Genomic DNA, 22,786 nt, shown 5'->3' with positions numbered 1-22,786 from the left:
GCAGATTTCCTCCTTGAAAACGGTCGTGTAGACGCGGAAAAAAGTGAGAACGAAAACAGACTTTTTGTTTCAGACTGTCCCCGTGTAAAGTGGGCCTAAAGAATGACATGAATAGCGAACAAAGAAGTAGATGTATAAACTGAAAGGTTTATTTTATACGTCAAAATAAAAGCTCAAAGAAAGATGCCGAAACACCGGCAGTTGGCAAAACGTTAGACGTGTAAACAACACTTAACATTAGCGTTTAAAAAAAAAAAAAAAAAAACCACAAACTGACCGTCAGTTCCAGGATTTATTGGGTATACATGCGACAAAGGAGATACAATACAATTTTGATGCATCTCAGCGAAACAATCTTAATTAACCTAAATAAAAAGCTAAATTATTAAAATATGCTTGTCCATGTATTTTTAAGCCATCATGTAAGAAAACCTGTTATAAAATAATCCACACTAAACATTTTAAACAAACCAAATCACCAACTATTTTCATGCTTTATAATGTAAAACAATTTATTGTCAGCACCCGGCGCTTCCTGGTCTCCCCCATTCTACGGCGCAGTGGAGTGAAACGGACAAATGAAACACGATACACAAAAGTGGAGGAGTCTAAATCCTAATGTTGCTAGTTTTCTGTTTCACCACAACATAACATTTTCAGACAAGACACACATTCATATGAAAAAAACAAAACAAAAAAAACTAGTGACGTTGCTATAGCGACCGTTGGCCTGCTTACATCACGTCAGCGCTTCTACTAAAGGTGTGAATGCAACCAGGAAGGGAAAAGGGGGGGAAAAAAAAAAGCCCTTGAAGGTCCAGTATGTACCATAGTTCTCCACAGGTAGTCACTCAATGAGCCCCTAGAACTATTCGGTCCAAAAGTGACTTTAAAAAAAAAAAAAAAAAATCCAATTACAATGGATAGACGACAGGACGTGAAATGCAAAAGCTTCTTTTTGTCCCACAATGAAGAGTCCGCATCATCTGCTGAGTAACAGCATCCGTATCCTTTTAGACCCTTCATACTGTACAGTAAACGTCCCTGATGAATTACGAAAGCAGATGTTAACATCTGAAGCACAAGTGAAGTCTTGTTTACATGCACAATATTTTTTAATTATTTACAAATGCATGAAAAAGACTTGTGTGCATGGATGTTCAAATTAAAGTAAACAAAAGCGGGGTGTTTATAAATGAAGCCCCAAACCTTTTTCTGTTTTCAATAAGAGGGGGGAAAAAAAAAAAAAGTCTATAAATCTTCTGAACATATCTCTTGAGGAAAAAGTAAAAACAAAAAAACTTTGCTGAAAATAAATGAGCCAAAACCCAGATGGAGAAACTGACGGACCAGTTTTACGAGCTGTTTTTCGGCTTCCGTGATATTACATGATTAAGCTCATCAGTCCAGATTTGTATCCGTTCCTATCGTCTTACTGTTGTGCCATTTTCTTAAAAATAACTTGCAGCCTTTCTTGTAATAATAAGAACAGTAATTCAGTCAAACGTCTTTCTACCAGCTGATAAAGAGGCTGGGAGAGTTTTCCAGGGATCCCAGCAGTAATTGAAAAAAAATAGAGGAATGTAAGAAACTATCACCGGGCGGCACGGTGGTGTAGGCTAGTGGTTAGCGCTGTCGCCTCACAGCAAGAAGGTCCGGGTTCGAGCCCTGTGGCCGGCGAGGGCCCTTCTGTGCGGAGTTTGCATGTTCTCCCCATGTCCACGTGGGTTTCCTCCGGGTGCTCCGGTTTCCCCCACAGTCCAAAGACATGCAGGTTAGGCTAACTGGTGACTCTAAATTGACCGTAGGTGTGAATGTGAATGGTTGTCTGTGTCTATGCTAGGGTTGGGCGGTATCCAAATTTTGATACCTTTAAACTGTCTCTGTGTTTTCCCGGGGTATACGGTATTACCGAGAAAAAAAAAAAATTTTGTTTCGGCCTACTGTGTAACGTGCGCCTATGCCTCAAATGTACTATTTAAAAGCAGCATAGCGAATTATGTGCATTGTGGTATGGATTAAGCAGCAAAGCGAATTTTGTGCATTGATGAATGGATTAAGAGATATTTCAAAGCATCACGCAACTCTTCCTTCATCTTGAATATAGCATTCAACTGTCGTTTACACATGTCTGCGTTGAAACGCCATTTGCAGCACTATTTCACCTACTCCATCAAAAAAAGTACACGATGAGCAGGATCATACCCTTTCAAGCATGGGAAATAAAAAAAAGAAAAAGAATCAACCAACACCCAAGTCCGTTTAGACTGCGCGATAAACCATATTCTTCAGCGCAAATGAGGCGAACCTAATTCAAATGCGCGATAGCTGCACAAGGCAAAATCATATGGGCCCACGTCATGCCATGGCGGGGAAATTAATAATCAAATGGCCTTACCTTGCTTAAAACGTTGTCTTGATCACATAACTCCTTACAATTATTCCACTTAAATCCATACGGTTTAACACACCCAACAAAGATAGCAAGCGCATTGCTAATTCCCACCAGAAACCTAACAGTTTACGCTACGATGTTTTCTTCCGTTTCTTCAGTAGATGGCATTTCAAACGTTTATTACCCACATCCCAAATGTCATACGTTATATTATTTTACCTTGTTGTTACTCATGTAACCTACTCAAAACACAACTCATTGGAGAGATCTCGTGGAGGTGGAGTACCCCAGGCTATGGTGTGCCTTAGGGGACATATTAGATTTTTCGTTGGTTTTGAAACCAAAATACTGCCACACTGCCGATGTTGTATTTTTTTTTGCCACTAACTCGTTATCTTGACTTGCCATCTTTCAACCGCGGTCTCAGTCTCTTTTTTTTTTTTTAGATAGGACAGTATAGAGAGACAGGAACTGAGCGGGGGAGAGAGTGATGGGATCGGGAAATAACCTCGGGTCGGAATCGAACCCGGGTCCCCGGATTTATGGTACGGTGCCTTAGCCATCTGAGCCATGACACCCCCGGTCTCAGTCTCTTGCGAAGCTTTCTGTCAGACTCCAAATGTCACGCAGGGTTGCCATGGTAACGACATAAACAACCCTGCACGCGATGAGAACTTCTTTAGGAAATTGATAGAATTAGTGAAAATACGATCACACAGTTATTCGGGATGATCTTCAATTTATTATTTTATATTATGACCTCATGTACTCCATATTTATTTAGATATTATATATTTTTTTAAAATGACGGTAATGAGACCGATACCGTTGGTACTTTTGGATACCTCGGGATACCTTCTTACCGTAATACCGCCCAACCCTAGTCTATGCCCATGTTTACATGATCCGCTGATACGGTCTAATCAGATTAACGTTTTTAAAACGATTAGTGTGCACACAGCAACGCCAATACACGATTTGTGTGCACATAGCAACGCCAATACACAGATACGCTCGGCTCCGCAGGCATCCTGCGCTCCAAATCACTCCGCCCTGAACAGCGAGTGCCCTCTGGAGGGTGCGCACTCCGGCCCTGCGCAGCTCACAGAGCGCACGAGTGAAGTGCACAAGCCACGATTCGGGACTGAGCCGCTGTGTGTGTGATCCCAGCACATATCACTTACTACTTGCAAGTGGAAGGATGGCAAGCCTAAAGACAATCATAACTACACAATGGGCAGTATTTGCATCAGTATTTGCAGTATTTTCATACTTTTATACTCTTTAATGAAAGGTGATACAAGGCGGAAGTCCGCGCCGTTTTTCAGCAGTCGCGTCACATGACCAACGCCAGCGAATCAGGAAGGTGGATGTCACAGTGACGTTGTCCAATGAGACGCCAACTAAAGCTCAGCACAGCGTATCTGCGTATTCTCAATGTTTACACAGCACCGGAGCTGACACGATCTGGATTGAATACGTGGACGCTGGCGGATTCCTGTTTCCCGGCGTTTCCAGGCGGTTTAATGTAAACAGACAGTGCATCCGCGAAGAAAACGAGACAGATACGGTCTAATGTAAACGTAGCCTATGTGTCAGCCCTGTGATGACCTGGTGACTTGTCTAGGGTGTACCCCGCCTTTCGCCCGTAGTCAGCTGGGATAGGCTCCAGCTTGCCTGCGACCCTGTAGAACAGGATAAAGCGGCTACAGATAATGAGATGAGAAACTATCAGCAGGGGTCAAGGGGGCTGCCTGAAGCTGTTGAGATTTTAACATTTAAAGATGCTATAGAACACATTTTTTACATAGATTTAACATAGAAAAGCAACAGAATTTAACCATAATGTGTATCTATTTGATGCCATATTTTGTAATCAATGACATAAGTGGCAAAAAAAAAAATTATAAAAATTAGACGAAAATGTAGCTTTGAAGAATATACTTGCCTAAATATTCCACTGATTGTTATAACAATAGTATCCAGAGTTCATCTCATTTGTTTATTTTTTTTGTTTTGTTTCAAGTTAATGTCAAAACTAGTCTAATATAAGCCACATTCATTTTTCAAAAATCATGAATATGAGCAGAAATCAATGATTCAGTAATATTAGATATATACATATGTACAGCAAATACTGGAGATATTTGATTTAAACCTCTCTTTTTGAAAGGTTTCACTGCAAAGGAATTTAATGCTCTTTTCTGGGGTGCATTCTGTCTTTCCTCCAGTTTTCTCTGCTTTTGTTTCTCTGATCTTTCCTTCTGCTTTTCTGATGTTCCTGCAGTGCTCTGAATTAAGTTCAATGCATTAGAAACAAAAGCACGAACGGAGTTAAAACATGTTTTCTAGCAAATGGGCGCAGCCGTATTGTTTTCTTGTTCTATCGCGTACAGTCTCGCGGTCAGTGTTGCCAGATACTCCTGACGTTTTCCAGCCCAAAATATGTTCAAAACCCGCCAAAATGCTCTTGAAACCCCCCAACTGGGCGGAGAACCGCGCAATCTGGCAACACTGCTCGCGGTATTTACATCAATTTAACTTCCGAGTGCTCCCGAATGTCAACGAGAACAAACGAAGCCGACGAAAACATCGCTAAACAAGCAAACCAAATCAGAATGTATTCTGCTGGTCATTTTACTTAAACATATTTTTAATGGATATACAAGAGATTTAAAAAAAAAAAAAAAAAAACACCACTTTCGCTAGAAAATAGCGGAATTCCGCTAAATAGCGGACGTCTGGGATCCCTGGTTTTCGTAGCTGGTAGACGTCAGAACAAGTAGGATTTCTCAACACGCTCCATAAAAGAAAAAGCAGCACGTTCTTCTGGCGGAAGAACCCTGCGAGGGTGTGAAGCAGAATAGGTGCTAATCACGGACAATGCAGCAAACCATCAGGAACCATTTGAGATGATGAAGGACTGATTTAAGTGCAGGGAAGAAAAGAAGGCGAAAGTGTAACACCTCTCTAACGCAGAAAGGAGCTCTGGCACAAGAGTGGAGATTGTTACAGGCGATAACGTTTCCGCCCAACAGTCAAATCTGCACAGGGAGCAAGATGTGACATCACCTCCAGCAGGCCCTGAGTTCAAATCCGACACAATGGACACAAGTGCTGACATGCAATGTCTGGGAGTGAGCAAACACACACACACACTTACGGGAACCACCGCTTCAGTGATCGTGAACAACAAAATGGAATGCTCTCCCTCCGAGCACTCACTTTCTCTGTCTCTGCCAAATCCACCCCGTCACTTTTAACTCTTTTACTCAAACTAATCCCCCCTCCCCTCCTCTCTCTTTTTCCTGTTTCCATTCTTCCTGTCTCTCTCTCACTCACACATTTCCTCATCGCACACTCCCAGCTCCTGAAACCAATTCAACTCTAAACAGATCCTGTTCACTCACGAACCTTCCCAAAGTATTCAGGAATATTTACTGACTTCTCGATTTAAGAAACTTTGCTGCTTTTTACGCAAAGCAATTTCAGTCTTTGTTGTTGTTTTTTTTTTGGGGGGGTGGGGGGGTGGAAGAGATCTCCCAGTCTTATGCTGTGTTCACACTTATACCGGTACGAAAGTGGTATAACTGTATCGATACAAAGTATACCGGTACAGTTTAGTGCATCTGTCCACACTAGCGAGAAATGTTTGCGGTTTTCTTTCACGGTAGTTGAAATTAGGGGTCGACCGATAATCGGCCTGGCCGATATATCGGGCCGATATTCTGCATTTTTAGGGTTATCGGTATCGGCCATAATTTCCACCGATATGCCGATAACATGCCTTTTTGCAGCCATTTCGTTCCTAACGCGACTGTCACTGCACGCCCTTTCCTGCACTCACCTCTCTGAGTTCAAGAACACGGTCCCGCCCACCACAACATCTGATTTGTTTGGCACAAGGAATACAGCCAATCAACACGCGTAGCTAAACGCTGTGAACTGTTTCAAGGCGGCCGTACGGGCACTCGGGCAGAAGTGGCACAAGGGATACAGCCAATCAACACGCGTAGCTAAACGCTGTGAACTGTTTCAAGGCGGCCGTACGGGCACTCGGGCAGAAGTGGCACAAGGGATACAGCCAATCAACACGCGTAGCTAAACGCTGTGAACTGTTTCAAGGCGGCCGTATGGGCACTCGGGCAGAAGCAGATCCCATTTTAAGGTATGGACACGCTGCTTTTGCCGCAATAAGTCACAAACACACAAGTTGCAAAAGCACAACATCATTATATGTTTACATTCTTCATCTGCTACTCGTTAAAATTGTCCATTTGCATCTGTGTAGCCAGGCAAACTTAGCTTACGGAAGGAAGCACTTGAATTAGCCTACAACCAACTAGTCTCGCTGAAACTACATGTAAATGTTGTCCATAGTAAGCAGTCCCCAGCATAACGTAGGCTGCAGTCATTTTTAAATCCCCGTCTGGAAACGTTGTGAATGTGTCAGTAGTTCTACTCGAACAGTAGAATGACAGCCATACAAAGAGGTGATCAAGGGAAGATGAAATAAAACGTAGTGTTTGTGTTCTGTAGGCTAGCGCAAGCCTACTGGCTATTTGTTATGGTGATGAGTAAACTTCATGACGTGACTCGTGCTCAAAAAGCGCACTGCACTTGTATATGTTAGGTAACTTTATAAAGCGCTATTTGAACATTTAAACAAGCCAGGTGTGATATGGTGCTAGTAGGCTGTGTAATACTGTAGGGAGTTTGTCAGGACGCTTGCTGTGGGCTCAGTAATTAATTGTGTCGTGGATGCGCACTTGGTTGGATAAACGCTAATGAACTAAATAAATCAATTAAACTCTTGACTTAAATGTTCTTGTGCTACTTCACATTGCGCTGTAATGTACTCCACTAGTATTTATAATTCTTGCGCAAGTGATTCTCCTCGCTAGCGCTTCTGATTCGGAAAGCGATATACTCTTAAAGGAGCAGCCGCTCCTTTTAACCAGAGCTTTTAACACTCCGTTCTATGTTAACACTCCGTTCTACGTTCACTCCGTACCTGTACAATAAAGTCAAACTAATGTTTGACTTTATTGTACAAATGCTGCTGGCATCTCCCTGCACAAAATTTCATGTTCAATTTTACAATTAAACATACATTTCATGGATATGAAGGTCTGTGTCAGTGTGTGCTATGTTTAATTTCATGCGAATTATAATGTTTACATTTATCGGTTGCACATATCGGTTATCGGCATCCCAATTCCATAATAATCAGTATCGGCCCTGGGGAAAAAAAAAATATATATATATATTGGTCGATCCCTAGTTGAAATGCACGTGCGCGAAATGTTTCCGTGGTTACCGAGTAACTTCCTTCCGAGAATATATGGCGGATCAAACAACGTGTGTGCGCTTTTTGTTGTCAATGTACAGTCTGTATTTCTGGTGGTCATTTATTCAGTCGAATCGTATAAAATGCGCGAGGCAGTTGAGAAAGAAACAAATGAATCTCCGTTCTTCACTATTTTATTCAGCGAAGACATCGATTGAGGTGTGTGACTTCGCGCATGATATTTGTATCGATACAGAACCGCTTCATCTGTCCACACTACAGCGAAGCGCTACAGTACCGATACTGGACCAGTACGAAACCCATACAGTTGTGGGTTTCGTACCGATACCAGGCTTTCGTCTAAACGGGGGAACAGGGGCGCTGCGCCCTCTTACTCTCGGCGTGCGCCCCCTTACCGACTCCGTGAAAACATCCCAGCAACACTACGTGACAATGTGTCTGATCATCAAATACGTTATAATTGCTCCAAAAATATTCCAATCATAGTAGATACACCGCCAGACGGTGCAAAAACAATCCGAATTGGCATTTTCCAGACTGAGGCGTCATGTTGTTTAGTTGTTTACTTGTCGCGGCTGCTCTCGCCAGATTTGACATGGGTTACATACAAGGTCAGCTGACTTGAAGAGCGAGATTTCTCGAGACTGAATGACCTTTCACCCACCGGCGCGGGAGCTTTTGACAGAAGTAGTTCGCGAATTGTTTTTGTTGACACTTGGGCATTTAAAGATGTCATCCCGCGGCACGAAGCGGAAGAAAGCCAAAGACTGTCCGGGGCAGAAGAAGATTACTTCTTTCTTTTTCAATGTTGACAGACAATGTGTTACAATTTCCCTCTCAGATAGCCTCAGAATGTCCCATTGGAGCATTTTTCAAAGGCTTTGCACGGCCGGCGGGGGACAACCGGCACCATCTCCCCCCCCGCTTCGCTCCCTCACCATGGTGAGCGCCCTCATACTAAATTTTTCTAGAAAAAAAAACCCTGCCGATACAGTTATACCGCTACAGTACCGGTATAGTTGCTAGTGTGGACAGGTGTTGCGGTACGAAAGTAGTTTCGTATCGGTACAAAATCCCTAGTGTGGACAGGGTATTACTTACAAACAGCACCCAAAACATACTTGCCCGAAAAACAATTCCACTTACCTAGAGCTTTATTTTATTTTGGAGAGGACAGAATACAGCTAATTTTGATTTTTTTTTTTTTGTTTAATAGATGAAGCATAATTATGATGAATCCACAAAACCATAACACCAGACACATTCAGAAAGAAAAAAGTTCTAGTAGCAGAGGAATTAATAATTTAGGGTATGTTAAGCTGTGGAGAGTTTTGAATGAGTAGAATAATAATTCTAGAGCTTTGTTTCTGTTATCAAAGGAACACAGTCCTGTGCAAAATGTCACCGTGGATCCACAGTGTAGAAATGAACCTGCAGTTCAATAGAGTTCTACACAAACACACTGAACTTCACAACAGCTGCACGCATGTGAAATGGAAATAAATCGACTAAGACCCCGTCCACACGTAGCCGGGTATCTGCTAAATCGAAGATATTTTTCTACGTTTTGGCCTGTCATCCACATGAAAACACATCAAAAACGAATATTTAAAAAAACTCCGGGCAAAGTGAAGATTTTTGAAAACTCCGTGTATGCCTTTTCGTGTAGACAGAGATAACCGGAGTTTTGCGTTTTAGAACGTCACAGTCTGCGCCAAAAAAAATGACAACAAATCTGCCCTGACGTCAAACGTGCGACCTTTGTTTACTGCAGAAGCCAGATTAAGCGGCGATCCACGCGGTACCGAACCGACCCATTCAGAGCTGACTCCCGACAGGGCACGCACATATCCCCCGACTGTTGACGAGTGCAGTCGCGATTGAAGCGACACGTAACAACTTAATAGCTTTGTGATTGGCTATTGGATATAGTTACTGTTAAATCCAACACTTGAAGATGCTACAGGCTGAATTACAAATGACACAACATGGAATATGTAGCGCACTATCTAGGCTGCATGAGCTATTATTCCCAACCTTAAATAGTGCACTTATATAGGGGAGTTAAAGCGATTTGGAATTCAGCCACACAACTTGAGCAGAGTGGCTTTCCAGCCCACTGTGTCTATGGATAAAGCTTCAGTCTATGGAATTACAGTATATACCTGCATTAGGTGCTACCAACACGCATTTCTCGCGCTAGAAATTGTATTTAATGATGTCACGTGTTATATGCGAAAGATATGATTGGCTATTGCTAGCGACTCTCGCCGATCAGTCTGGCTCCCGATTAGTTTTTCGAATCGGCTGTGAGATGAGTCGGTACCATCGAAAACTAGTCTTTACGCCTGACTCGCGACTTCAGTTGGCTCGGTACGCTGAAAATCGGCGTAGTGTGCGGCTAGCTAAAGAGTAATGGATCGGAGTAGTGCCTTGAAAGCGTTAATTATTGTGCAGGTGCTATTTACATATTTAATTTTAGAAGCCCAACTACTGCTCCAAGAGCACAGGCGATGTGATTAGGTGGTAGGATTTGGGGAAATAGCCATCTACAGGTTTGGAATGCTTATGAATGTGATTGAAAACGCAGATGTTCGGTTATGTGTGGAAGGGATTTTTTTCGAAGACGAGGTGGTGTGGATAAAACATTTTTATAAACGGAGGGGGGGAAAATGTTCGGTTTTAAAAATACCCGGCTACGTGTGTACATGGCATAAGGCAGGAAAAACTATTTTGGATAAAATTGTTATTGTCCGTTACGCACTGATCAACCTGTGTGACTCAGCTGTGCCTTTTGAATCGGGAATAAATGAAGAGGGAACTGAACATTAACCATTTATTGAAATTATTATTACAAGAATGATTACAGTTACTGTATGACTGGAATGTGCCGATTCTGTTAGCGTTTGTAATTATTGCACCATCCACTATTAGATAAAATTAAAATAAAATCTCAACATTGTTTGAAAGGGTAGAGTAAGATATACATGTTATTTACTAGCTGGGAAGTCCGTATCGTGAAATACCGTGACCGAGGTCAGTATTTAAGGCCAACGTCACGGTATTTCACCATACGGACCGACCTTAAGCTAGTAAATAATATATTTTTTTTTCTTTACCAAATTCTAACCGAAAACGAGAGCGCCCGAAAGGGAAAACCGAGCCAAGCCGCCATTTTGAATCCTCATTCACGGCTGTAATGCAAATGGCTTCCTCCTCGGTATACAAGTGCACTTCCATGGCAGGAAAAAAAAACCCTACATTTTGCCACCCATGTAGTGCCCTATTTATACAAATAGGAGTCATTCAGGATTCAGCCATGTTTTTGATCGGCGTCAGCAACAGTTACAGGTTTTTAGCTTTCTCCTGAATTTTCTCTTTTATTTCGTCTTCCTCAGGGTAGTAAAACTCGCTTTCGCTGTGAACACTGTCGTTATCGCTATCCATGCTGTAAAATTAATGCTATTCTCCTGAGAAATGCGAAAATAAATGTTGACAAAAAATGCTACTATGTTTGTTGTTGTGAACGAGTGAGTCGCCAGAGGTCCGTATCCGGGGTCCGTAACTCGGGTCCGTATCATAGGATACGGACCCACTTGCCAGCCAATCAGAGCGCAGGATTTGATGGAAACCGGACCGTGAAAAAAATTTAAATTGTTATTTTACAAATAAACACTTCAGATATTGTTTTAACAATAATAAGCATCACTGTATAAATGATGGAGTCCAAATAGCTGTGTAACTACATGTCCTTGGGATTGAGAAGACATGCAGGGCCGGGAGGGAATACCATCTAGCCCACGGTTCAGGTCGGAGTACTTTGAGAGTAAATGCTTTGGCTTTCACAACATTCTGTTCCCAAAAGCTGATGTTTGGGGGGAGGTCTTTACACAAAGGTTTTCCTGCCTTTGTAGTTTTTTTTTTTTTTAAACCGTTCTTCCGTGTCAGGCACCATCACTCCAGTCATTTCGAGGAATTTTGTATGGATCATAACCGCGAATAAATTCTAATAAACACTTCTTTCTGACCAAGATTGTCCAAGTAATCCGGTAGTAGAGCTTTTTTAATTGTAGTTTTCTTTGGACAACAGCAACAGACGCCGGCTTGGCTTCAGCACGTGAACCGCTAATCAGCGGGTCCCGGATGTGATTACGATTTTTATGTCACGATTTACAACCAATGGGAGACACCCTTTGTCGGCTGTCCACCAATCACAGGCTCCCGTGCCACAATGGCGGTATGTTGATAAATATTTAGAAAATAATTACAAAATATATGAAACTATCAAAAGCAATAAAAAAACTAATACACATACAGGTTAGAGGTAAGGAACATTATTCACTGATATCGTTTATTATTAACTCCAAATCATGATAGAATAGTTCCAAGTTTGACACCTGCCCGCTTCAACCGCACTGCTGGCACATGATGTCCTTGACCCTCGTCACCCTTAGTCAATTGGTATAATTACATGGACCCCTCTGAGCCGAGCTTTTCCAGTACACTCGAACACATGCATACTTCGACGAATTACAACCAAAAACAAGGAAATTTGAATGATTTCCTCAAAATATTTTTTTGCACTTTTATACATTGTCACGTTGATGAATAAAACTTGACGCATTTCCCGTGACGCGAGATGAGCTGCTTTAGACTGGTTCCCTGCTCTCTTGGCGCAGAATGAGTATACAGTCAAAGTCTCTGACGCTTAGTAGGATTAATTTTATACAGGAGACACAGGTGAACTTTGTTTTGACGAGGAGTCTGATGTCACGATGCATGATTCACTTTGCAGAGTAATATGGGACTGGGGGCGTCGTGGCTCAGGTGGATAAGGCGCCATACCATAAATCCGGGGACCCGGGTTCGATTCCGGCCCGAGGTCATTTCCCGATCCCTCCCCGTCTCTCTCTCCCGCTCATTTCCTGTCTCTACACTGTCCTATCCAATAAAGGTGCAAAAAGCCCCAAAAAAATATCTTTAAAAAAAAAAAAAAAAAGAATAATATGGGACTGCCAGACTGACAGTTCAGACCTGCATCACGGAGTGGTTGCCTGTGTTGCTTAGGTTGCCAGCACTAACTTTTGTCATCCGATCAGACGATTAAAGTTTTACTTGTCCTTGCATATACTTTTGTTGTCTCGGACAATCGGACATGTGGTTTTTCGAGCACCGAATTTACAAACAAACAAACAAACAGAATTTAATTATGCTGTTGAGGGTTAAAGATCTCAATCAAGAATCCAACATGGGCAGTTTGCTGTGGCTGGGACTTGAACTCTCAACCTTCTGATCTGCTCAAGCCTTAATTAAAACAATGCAGGCTCTTCTTTAGGTGTGCTGCTCGAGGAAAATCAATCAACAATGTGGTGTTGTAATGGGGGCTGTTACTGTTACCACCCTGGAGTTGATATACAGCAAGGTGGTCATCATTGCGAAATACACCCCGACAGGAAGATCGGACACGAAGCATACATTCTTGCACTTCTTAAAGAAATGAACAATTTGACAAAATATTTATTTAAAAATTATTTTATTGCTTCGGTTAACGGTGCGTTCCATAGCAACAGTATGATGCACTTAACAACAGACTGTTATATGGAAATAACAAAACCTAGGATGCCGCAATTGACCAATCACAACAGAGTATTCGACAAAGCCGTGTAATGCTCTCCTATAACAGCATGCGCCAAAGGATTTAGGGATTAGTTTTTCCTCTGAATAAATTTATTTTAATTAAAAGGCTGGATTTTTCTAGTGTGAGATGAAGCAACTTCACCAAAAGGTGAATGTTTTCCAAACCCTTTTTACTAATCTTTACAAGGAAAACCAATAATCAATCATCGACGGCACCATAATTGTTTGTATCATGCACTTTAACAGGAGAAAATGTAAAAATATTTTCAATTGTACTTGGTTCTCTTTACACTCCCAGAGTAAGAACATCTATATTTTGTCCTTTGTGTGCGCGTATTTCTTGAGAAATAGATGAAAGAATCTCGAATGCGTCGCGAAAGTCCAACACAAGACCAATTTTACTGCAGTGCGTTTAAGTGGCACCGAAGTCTGTGTTGTGACTCGGTCCGGTTGATCGTGATCGTATAGGAACCGGTGCCAATCGTGGAGGGCACTGTCTGTGTAATTTTATATATAAAGGCTGCAGGAAACAAGGGTTTCATATTCAGCACTGGAGGCAGGATGGAAAGTCCAGCAAAATGCCAAGATCTGCCAACCGGGTGAACTGCAGGACTCAAGGGGGAGGAGAGGAACTCTCCGAGCTGTGACACTCCATAATTAAGACTTGATGGTTCACACAGAGCGCAAGTATACGGGAAGCGGTTTCTGGAGAACATTCCAGTATTTTTTTTTTTTAATCAAAATCAACTACTGCATCTACATGAATACAGAAAAGTCACTAATAATACAGGTGTAGGGGTGTGTTATTGAAAACATGTATATGTAAGGAATAAAACACTTATTTTAGGAAAACAACCAATGACGCAATGGTGTGATGCAGCCCAATGCAAAGTGGAGTGACCATTACAACCCCAAAGTTTATTATTATTATAATACATTTGCAATGGTGTCAAGCAAGGTTACGTCCTTGCCCCCACACTGTTTGGAATCTTTTTTTGCCCTGCTTCTAAAACATGCCTTTGGCACAATGATGGAGGGAACCTATCTGTGAACCAGATCAGACAGCAGGCTCTTCAACCTTGCGTGACTTAAAGCTAAGCCCAAAGTACGTGAAGCTCTTGAGAGACGTGTTGTGCACGGACGATGCAGCATTAATAGCCCACACCCAACAGGATCTACAGACACGGATCAATCGTTTTGCTCTGGCGTGTGAAGACTTCGGACTTGCCATCAGTTTGAGGACGATGAACGTCTTGGGACAAGGTACTACGACTCCACTGCTTATCACTATAAACAATTACGTGCTCAAAGTCGTCCACGAGTTCACATACCTCGGCTCCACCATTGCTAATAATCTATTTTTAGACAGCGAGATCAACAAGAGAATCGGCAAGGCGGCCACAACTCTTGCTCGCCTCACTACCTGAGTATAGACAAACCCTAGGCTAACAGTGAAAACCAAGATGTCAGTGTACAATGCCTGTCATCAGCACTCTGTTGTACAGCAGCAAACCGTGGACTACATACGCAAGACAGGAGAGAGGGAGGACTGAACACCCTCCACCCAAGGTGCACGAGGAGAATCTTGGGGATATCTTGGAAAGACAGAGTTTCCAACAACACAGTCCTTTCTGTTGCTGGTCTACACCCTTCTAAGACAGTGCAGGTTGCGTTGGTTGGGCCATGTCCACCGCATGGAAGATGGTCGTATCCCCAAAGACATTCTCTATGGAGAGCTCACAAGCAGCAAGAGAAACGTCGGTCGGCCCAGCCTCCGATACAAGGATGTTTGTAAAAGAGACATGAAAGCGGTGGACACAAGACTTGATGTCAAGTCTTAGGAGATGATTGCAGCAGATCGCCTAAAGTGGACACACACCCTAAACCAGCAGCTTCACGCAGGCGAGACTAGGTTATTGGAAGAGGCCGCGGTCAGGCAGACACACCGTCGAGAGTAGGGCTGGGTATCACCAGATACCTCACGATACGATGGCGATATTTTGCCCACGATAACATCACGGTACAGCGATTCTGCGATAATCGATATATTGCAAGAAATTTCAACCACATCACAATATCTGTGTCACTGAAGAAAATCAGAATTTATTGACCACTGTAAAATTACATTTCACATACATAACTACACACTCTTGCCAGACATATATTTGTCTCTATTCCACTGCTGGCAAAACCAAGAGTTGCTTCACTACAACATACAGAAAATTCCCATTTCTGTGCTAGTATTCTCAACTTTTCTGTAAGCATGGACACATCAGTGCTGCTTAACAAGCAGAATCAAATTGTTTTATGAAAACTTAAAACTTGCACTGCAGACTGCACATACATTTCAGTGCTAACACTAATATCAATTTGTTCTTTGTAAACTTGAGAACATATACCGGAGAACATTTAACTTGTGCTTATTTTGCAGGAACAACACACTGTCTGAAACACATTGAAAAGTGCAGTGGGCATCTTAATTGGAGCATCTTAATTTAATTGGAGCGAAACAGGTTTTGCAGAGTGCATTCTCTTTGTCCGGCTCACTGTTTTTTTTTTTCTCCTTTCCTTTGGAATCCAAAGTGCCTCCAAACATCTGCCTTAAAGTTCGGCGGCGTCTCTAGGTTTATGTTAACAGCCAAGCTTGCCTGTTTTTTTTTTCCTCACTGCAACCGCCAGGGAAAAAAGACGAAGACGAAGAGTGCCTTGCAGTGAGGTAGCGGCACAGCGACACCTCGCGGAGTGGAGGTGCGGAAGTCGTACTGGATTTACAACCCGTCTGAAACATGATTTTATTATTTGAAAAAAATATCGATATTCAAATTTTGAGTATCGATATTGAATCGGAAGACAAAGTATCGCGATATATCGCCGTATCGATATTTTTGCACACCCCTAGTCGAGAGCACGGCACTTTCAACCCAACAGCAACCACCTTGCTATGCAACCTTTGCGGCAGGGACTGCCACTCATGCATAGGGCTCTACAGCCACAGCTGCCAAAGATCCATAAATAGACAGATAGAGGACGGCTATTATCCATAGTCAAAATTTGACTGACAGAGGCCTATGATAATGATTATTATTATTATTATTTCTTCTTCCCTGTTCTTGGTCCTGAAGACTTTCCTGTGGTGGAAAACCTACCAACAGTGGAGACTCCTTCCATATATCATCCATGTTAAATAAATGTCTCCTTACAGAAAGCTTCACATTACCAACAATTATGTTTGTTAAAAAAACAACAACATCCATTTATTATTAGATTTAGATCATGTTGAGCGTCCACCATAAACGTCCCTGTGAATCAGCTGCTGCTATAGAAACAATAACATCTACATCCATATGGCAGTGTTTTCACTTATATGAAGGTCAACCCACCATGACTCATTAAAAAAAAAAAAAAAAAAAAAAGTGCGTAAAGAAAGATGAAAACTGATTGTGCTTATTTTAACCATTAATTGAATGTTTTGGTTTTTTTCCTTCCCAGAGTGAACATGATTTCTTGCGTCTACGCTGATCTGAAAACTCCACCAGAACACGTCAGTACAGATTCTTCACTCAAAGAATACCCATCAAAATTCTCGTCTGTAGTAATCTACAGACAAGATAGAACAGAAATCAGATTAAAAAAAAATAATAATAAAACGCTTGAACATCCTCCGACTTGAATCTGAACTGAGGAAAACGCTGCTCTGATGTGGTCTCCAGCTCCACAGCCTCATCCTAATTCCTGTCACTAAAACCTCAGGCGTCCAGAACACCCTTCCCAACCTTATAACCCAATGCAACAGTTTGTTCCATGCCTGTGCTCGTCAAATATGCACGGGGATTAATTTCATCCCTGCTGGACTCCACTCGCCAAGTCCAGATAGCAGCTCACTTCCTCCCAATTCAGACGTCCATACAGAGGGACATACTGCAGCTTGTAGGCAACATGTACACCGAGGGCCGTTTTGTTTAATTGTTGTTGTTGTCGTCGTCGTCTCTGTAGCATACAGGGTGTAAACCGGAGGCCCAGCTCATTCATTCCACTCTGTGTGAGAACCCAAAGCAGGCTCGGGCCAATAATGAGCTCACTCTCAATGCCTGACCACTCCTCTCACTGTGAACAGATGGACAGCGTCGGACTGGGATTGGACAGGATGTGCGTTCTGACTTGGTTAAGGACGAGCTGAAATCAAAACTGGCCTCTCTGTGCATGCCCCCCCCATCATCATTGTGCAGTTACATCACCATGCATGCATGGGCAAGGAATAAATAATACTAACCACAAAGTGGCCATGTTTCACCTCTCCCTACCTCCGGGTACCAAACAAATGCCAAGCTGGCCTGTTTCACTCAAAAAATATATATCACATTACATCAGAAACATGCAGTATTACGTCCATTACCAAGTGCAGAATTTTGGGACAAACCACTGAATTCTGATCCATGTCGGTTTTATCACTGAGCGACATCTGATGCAGAAGAGAATTAACATTATAGAATGACTTCACTTCCAAAAAAAATAAATAAATAAATAAAAATAAAAAATTTGTTGCATGCAAGGACTGTGTAAAAAATAAATAAATAAAACAAATGAACCTAGGTTATGGAGCATTCCTATGGAGCTCTTGCAGTCACGTGACCGAATCCCGGCTGGAATGTAAACAGCCGCCATCTTGTCGGTCAACAACACAGCTGAATATTGTTGCACTCATATACAAAATGGATCAATTTCAACCGACGGACTACACGGCTCATTTTTCTAATGAACAGATAACTAGATACATGCCTAAAATAAACGACCTACAGATTAATGACCCTTATGGCTTACCGGACGTAGTTTTCACGACCGTGTCAGTGGATATTGAACTGCCAGAGGTGGAATACCCAGATGTGTATAATTACCTCATTAACTTTCCCTCGCTGTTCAGTGGTGAAGCACTGCGTGCTTATAAATCTCTGGACAGTTATCTTTACAGAAATTCAGGATTTGTCAGCCGCCCTCAGATGTGGCATCTTGTAAACAAGAAAATAACAATCCTCATTGGACGGGTAAGTCACTTAAGTATCGAGTACTAGTACTGATACTACAGTAGTATCTAGTATAGCACTGACCAGCCGATTATGGTTGAATATTTTATATTATCAGTTAGATCAAGTATCAGTAGTCTATCACTATTACTGTATACATGGTATACCTGATAGCAGCAATCCATTTTGCACGCCTGTCAGGGTCCTGTGGCAGCCTATGAAACTTTCTTCCCGATTTCTGACCTCTCCTGTTGTGGCATTTATATGCCATACAACTCTCCGGCATTGTGGCACGGTAATATTTGCAGATTTGGGCGAAAAACAATGAAAGTCAGTGTCGGTAAATTGCGATGGCGGAAATATGGCGTTTGACCGACAAGATGGCGTCTGTTTACAATCTGGATCGGCTGTGATGTCACATGCAAGTGGACTATACTAAGACAGGTTTCCAGTAAACATATGCAATGATGTTTTATTTTATAACTGCATATTATGATTGAGAAATACCAACCATACCGAAAGGATCAGTCCTTTACGGTTGCTCCAAATTGTTTGGAACAAAATAGCTTTGTTTTATGATCAGTTAAGCAAATACTGCGACATGTATCAAAACGCCTAGACTTGTACTGATTTTAACAAAACTGAAAGTGAGGTTTATTAGCAAACTATGATTTTGTAATATACCGCAATAAGATCAATTACATCGCAACAGTGTTTCAGAAATTAGGCTATATGTTCCTTGGTTTTATGTTGATAGACTGCAACTTTTAGACCTCTTTAGCAACAAACTGAGCAGCAGCCATTAATCAAAGTCCTGCACTTGATACCATTCTCCAGCTCAAACCACAGCGACTGGTTACACAAGGTAAGACAACAGGTTCAGTCAACTCACCACCTGTCTGTAAAGGCCAAGCTGCTCTTGGACGAGACGATGTACCCAACAACCACTCACCGACCACCCACGTTCTCAACATCCAAACAGTAACCACTGATCTCCGCCGCCCGACCACTGATCTCCATTATTCCCAGGGACCACTCACTCACTGTTCACCAGTGGTTGTCCCACTTCTTTGTTCTTCATTTTCAAACTGTCTCCTTAACAATATTTAACCAAGTCATAAAAACAAATTTATTCAATCCAACATTTGCTTCTTGTCCATTTCACGACTACTCAGCACCACAGCTTCTTCCCTCCCCAACGTTCTGGATGGAAAATGTAGTATTTTGCAAATACATACAGGGCCATGACCAAAGATAACTTATTTATAGAAGAAATAAGTTATTTTATATTCTGATAAATTTTATCAGTCCATCCAGCCATCCATCATCTCATTACCTAGACCACTTATCCATCAGCAGAGAAGCAGGAGCCAATAGGCCATTTGCAGGAATTGGTCACGTGTCAATTTTCCCCATAGCAACAAGCTAACTTGACATTCCTTGACAACCATACGTTTGACTAGCGATGCGAAGCAATCTATTTCTATAATAGCTGTTTTTGCCTTTTCTACTGTCTGTTTTGACCCGAATTTTCATGTGTACTTGGAAAAAGTCTGTGGTTTTAACTTCTGTTGTAAGTTAAAGTGAATCATTGGCCGTAAAAGAGAGGTTTTTTTGGACTCAGGTTGGTCGCCGCTGAAAGAAATTGATTATCGAACAACAAGTACCAAAGGATAAAGAAATCTAAAATCTGGTGTTGTACCTTCTGTTTTTAACTGGAGTGGTACTGTAAAGCAAAGAAGAAAAATCGCACAACATGTCGACAGGTAAGAAACAGATTCAAATACACAAGAAGCAATGCTATGTTTGTAAAACAAACAGTGTAAAAGGGGATTCGAGCGAATGATAAAAGGTAGAATAGGAGAAATTATAAGTTATAAACATACCTGAGAAATCCGCCATTTCGCACGTGATCATCTTTCGGCGGTGACCAACTTGAGTCCAAAAAAAAAAACGCTCTTTTACAGCCAATGATTCACTTAAAAGTGCATATTCTGGACCTATTTAGGTTTTTTTTAAATATAAAAGTATGTCCCTTTACACACTCATCCAGAAGGGTAATTTTGCACAAGGCCATCTGTCTACAGCAGAAAAAAATAAAATAAAACGTGTCTGGAAAAATCCCGAGGGAGTCTGGAGCCAGATTCGTGACATTAGCTGCGGAAGCGCCAGCAGGCTGCGCGAGCTTTGCACGGTTTCAGTGCACAGCCTGTGTAGACCAAGCGCTCCCATTTCTCTCTCACTGTCCCGTCTTTTGGGAAGCGATGAGTACTAATCCCATCAAGATTGGTGTTGCTACACCCTCCTACGATACATCTGTTAACCATTTTAATAATTACATGATAACATTGAAGAAATTTGCAGAAAACCACCAGGTCGTTTTCTCATAAACAAACCAGCGCTGACGGAGGATTCAGAGGGAGGCATCCCGCATGCGACGTCACGAAAATCAATGTTTCCCAGGAAATTCAAATACAAAAGTTCTTTCAGAGGCGGACCAATTCGCCTCAAATGGCTTGATTTCAACTGAATTTTTCTGGTATTGCGCAAGGTAAAAAAAAAAAAAAAATCGCAGAGAATGCAGAATGTGACAGATATTTGACCAAAGTTTAATCTAAAATAGGAGAATTACATTGATCTTGCTCCTGAATTTACCCTCGAGATGCACTTTAACTTACGACAGAAGTTAAAACCACAAACTTTTTCCAAGTACACACGAAAATTCAGGTCCAAAAAAAAAAAACCCCTAGTAGAAAAGGTAAAAACAGCTATTATAGAAATGGATTGCTTTGCATCAACTCTTATGGTTGTCAAGGAATGTCAAGTTAGCTTGCCCACCACGGGCTTGTTGCTATGGGGAAAATTGACACATGACCAATTCCTGCTGACTTTGGGCAAGAGACAGATACCCCTTTTCTACCAAATCAGTTCCAGGGCTGGTTCGGGGCCAGTGCTGGTGCTGGTTCACAACTCGTTCAACTTGCGAGCCAGCTGAGAACCAGTTTGCTTTTCCATAGCTTGGGGTGCTAAGGGGAGCCACGTCATTATGTCACTGTATACGTCAGTTACGTCGCTGTGTTTGCATAAACCTTGGCGCGAACATCGAAGCAACAACAACACGGAGAAGAAGCAGGAGCAACAACAATAATAATGGATGACTTTGCGTTTGTACAGCTGCTGCTTCTGGCTTTACGGTGCTTCATTGGGATCAGAAAATGGCAGATCCAATATGCGTGTGTTGATCGACAGGTTTGGAGTGGACGGCGATTACGTTCTAGGAGACAGGTAATAACCTAATAACGTTTTGACTCTTACTTACACTGAATGTGAGATGGTTATGTTAGCCTTTGTTATGAGCTAAAGTTAGCCGGTGTTATGTCGGCTTTGGCGGTCTTGCTATTGTTGTTGGTCTTAACAACTCCGCCCCCCGCTGACGTAAGCGGTTCTTTCCTCTGGCCCAGCAGAGAGTTGGTGCTAGCCTGGAACCGGTTTTTCTGGCCCCAGAGCCAGTTCTTTGTCAGTGGAAACAGAAAACCTGGTTCCAAACTAAGCACTGGCCCCGAACCAGCCCTGGAACTGATTTGGTGGAAAAGGGGCATTAGTACACCCTGGGCAAGTCACCAGTCTATCACAAAGACAAACAACTATTCACGTCTATAAACTAGCCAGTTGACCGAAGACCTAATCCGCATGTATTTGGACTCCACTCATACCCCTTTTCCACCAAATCAGTTCCAGGGCTGGTTCGGGGCTGGTGCTGGTTCACAACTCGTTCAACTTGCAAGCCAGCTGAGAACCAGTTTGCTTTTCCATAGCTTGGGGTGCTAAGGGGAGCCACGTCATTACATCGCTGTATGCGTCAGTTACGTCGCTGCGTTTGCATAAACCTTGGCGCGAACATCGAAGCAACAACAACAATAATAATGGATGACTTCACATTTGTACAGCTGCTGCTTCTCGTCGCTTAAAACTGGCGATCTTTCACGGTCTTGCTATTGTTGTTGGTCTTAATAACTCCGCCCCCCGCTGACGTAAGCGGTTCTTTTCTCTGGCCCAGCAGAGAGTTGGTGCTAGCCTGGAACCGGTTTTTCTGGCCCCAGAGCCAGTTCTTTGTCAGTGGAAACAGAAAACCCGGTTCCAAACTAAGCACTGGCCCCGAACCAGCCCTGGAACTGCTTTGGTGGAAAAGGGGAAACAGAAAGGCCCCAGCAGGCTGCAAGTTTCGAACCCAGAACCTTCTTGCTGTGAGGTGACAGTGCTAACCACTGCACCACCATGATGCCCATTATTATTATTATTATTATTATTAATTTCTTCAAAAAAAATGTTCATATGCAAATGATCACGACCAGCCTATGAATATGCAAATTAGTTTTATGACGTACCAGGAGGCTTCCAGCGACTTTTTCTGTGTGCATTAAGCTA

The 22,786-nt window shown here is 42.3% G+C and overlaps 1 protein-coding gene across 1 annotated transcript in view; it reads right to left on the bottom strand.

Moving 5' to 3' along the window:
- mapk1 (mitogen-activated protein kinase 1) overlaps positions 1-22,786 on the bottom strand; it is a 68,412-nt gene that overhangs the window by 44,394 nt on the left and 1,232 nt on the right. The gene's annotated exons all lie outside the window — the stretch shown is intronic.

This window comes from Neoarius graeffei, chromosome 24 (assembly GCF_027579695.1).
Source record: "Neoarius graeffei isolate fNeoGra1 chromosome 24, fNeoGra1.pri, whole genome shotgun sequence".
Classification (NCBI taxonomy): domain Eukaryota; kingdom Metazoa; phylum Chordata; class Actinopteri; order Siluriformes; family Ariidae; genus Neoarius; species Neoarius graeffei.
This window is presented reverse-complemented; position numbering and strand designations above follow the sequence as displayed.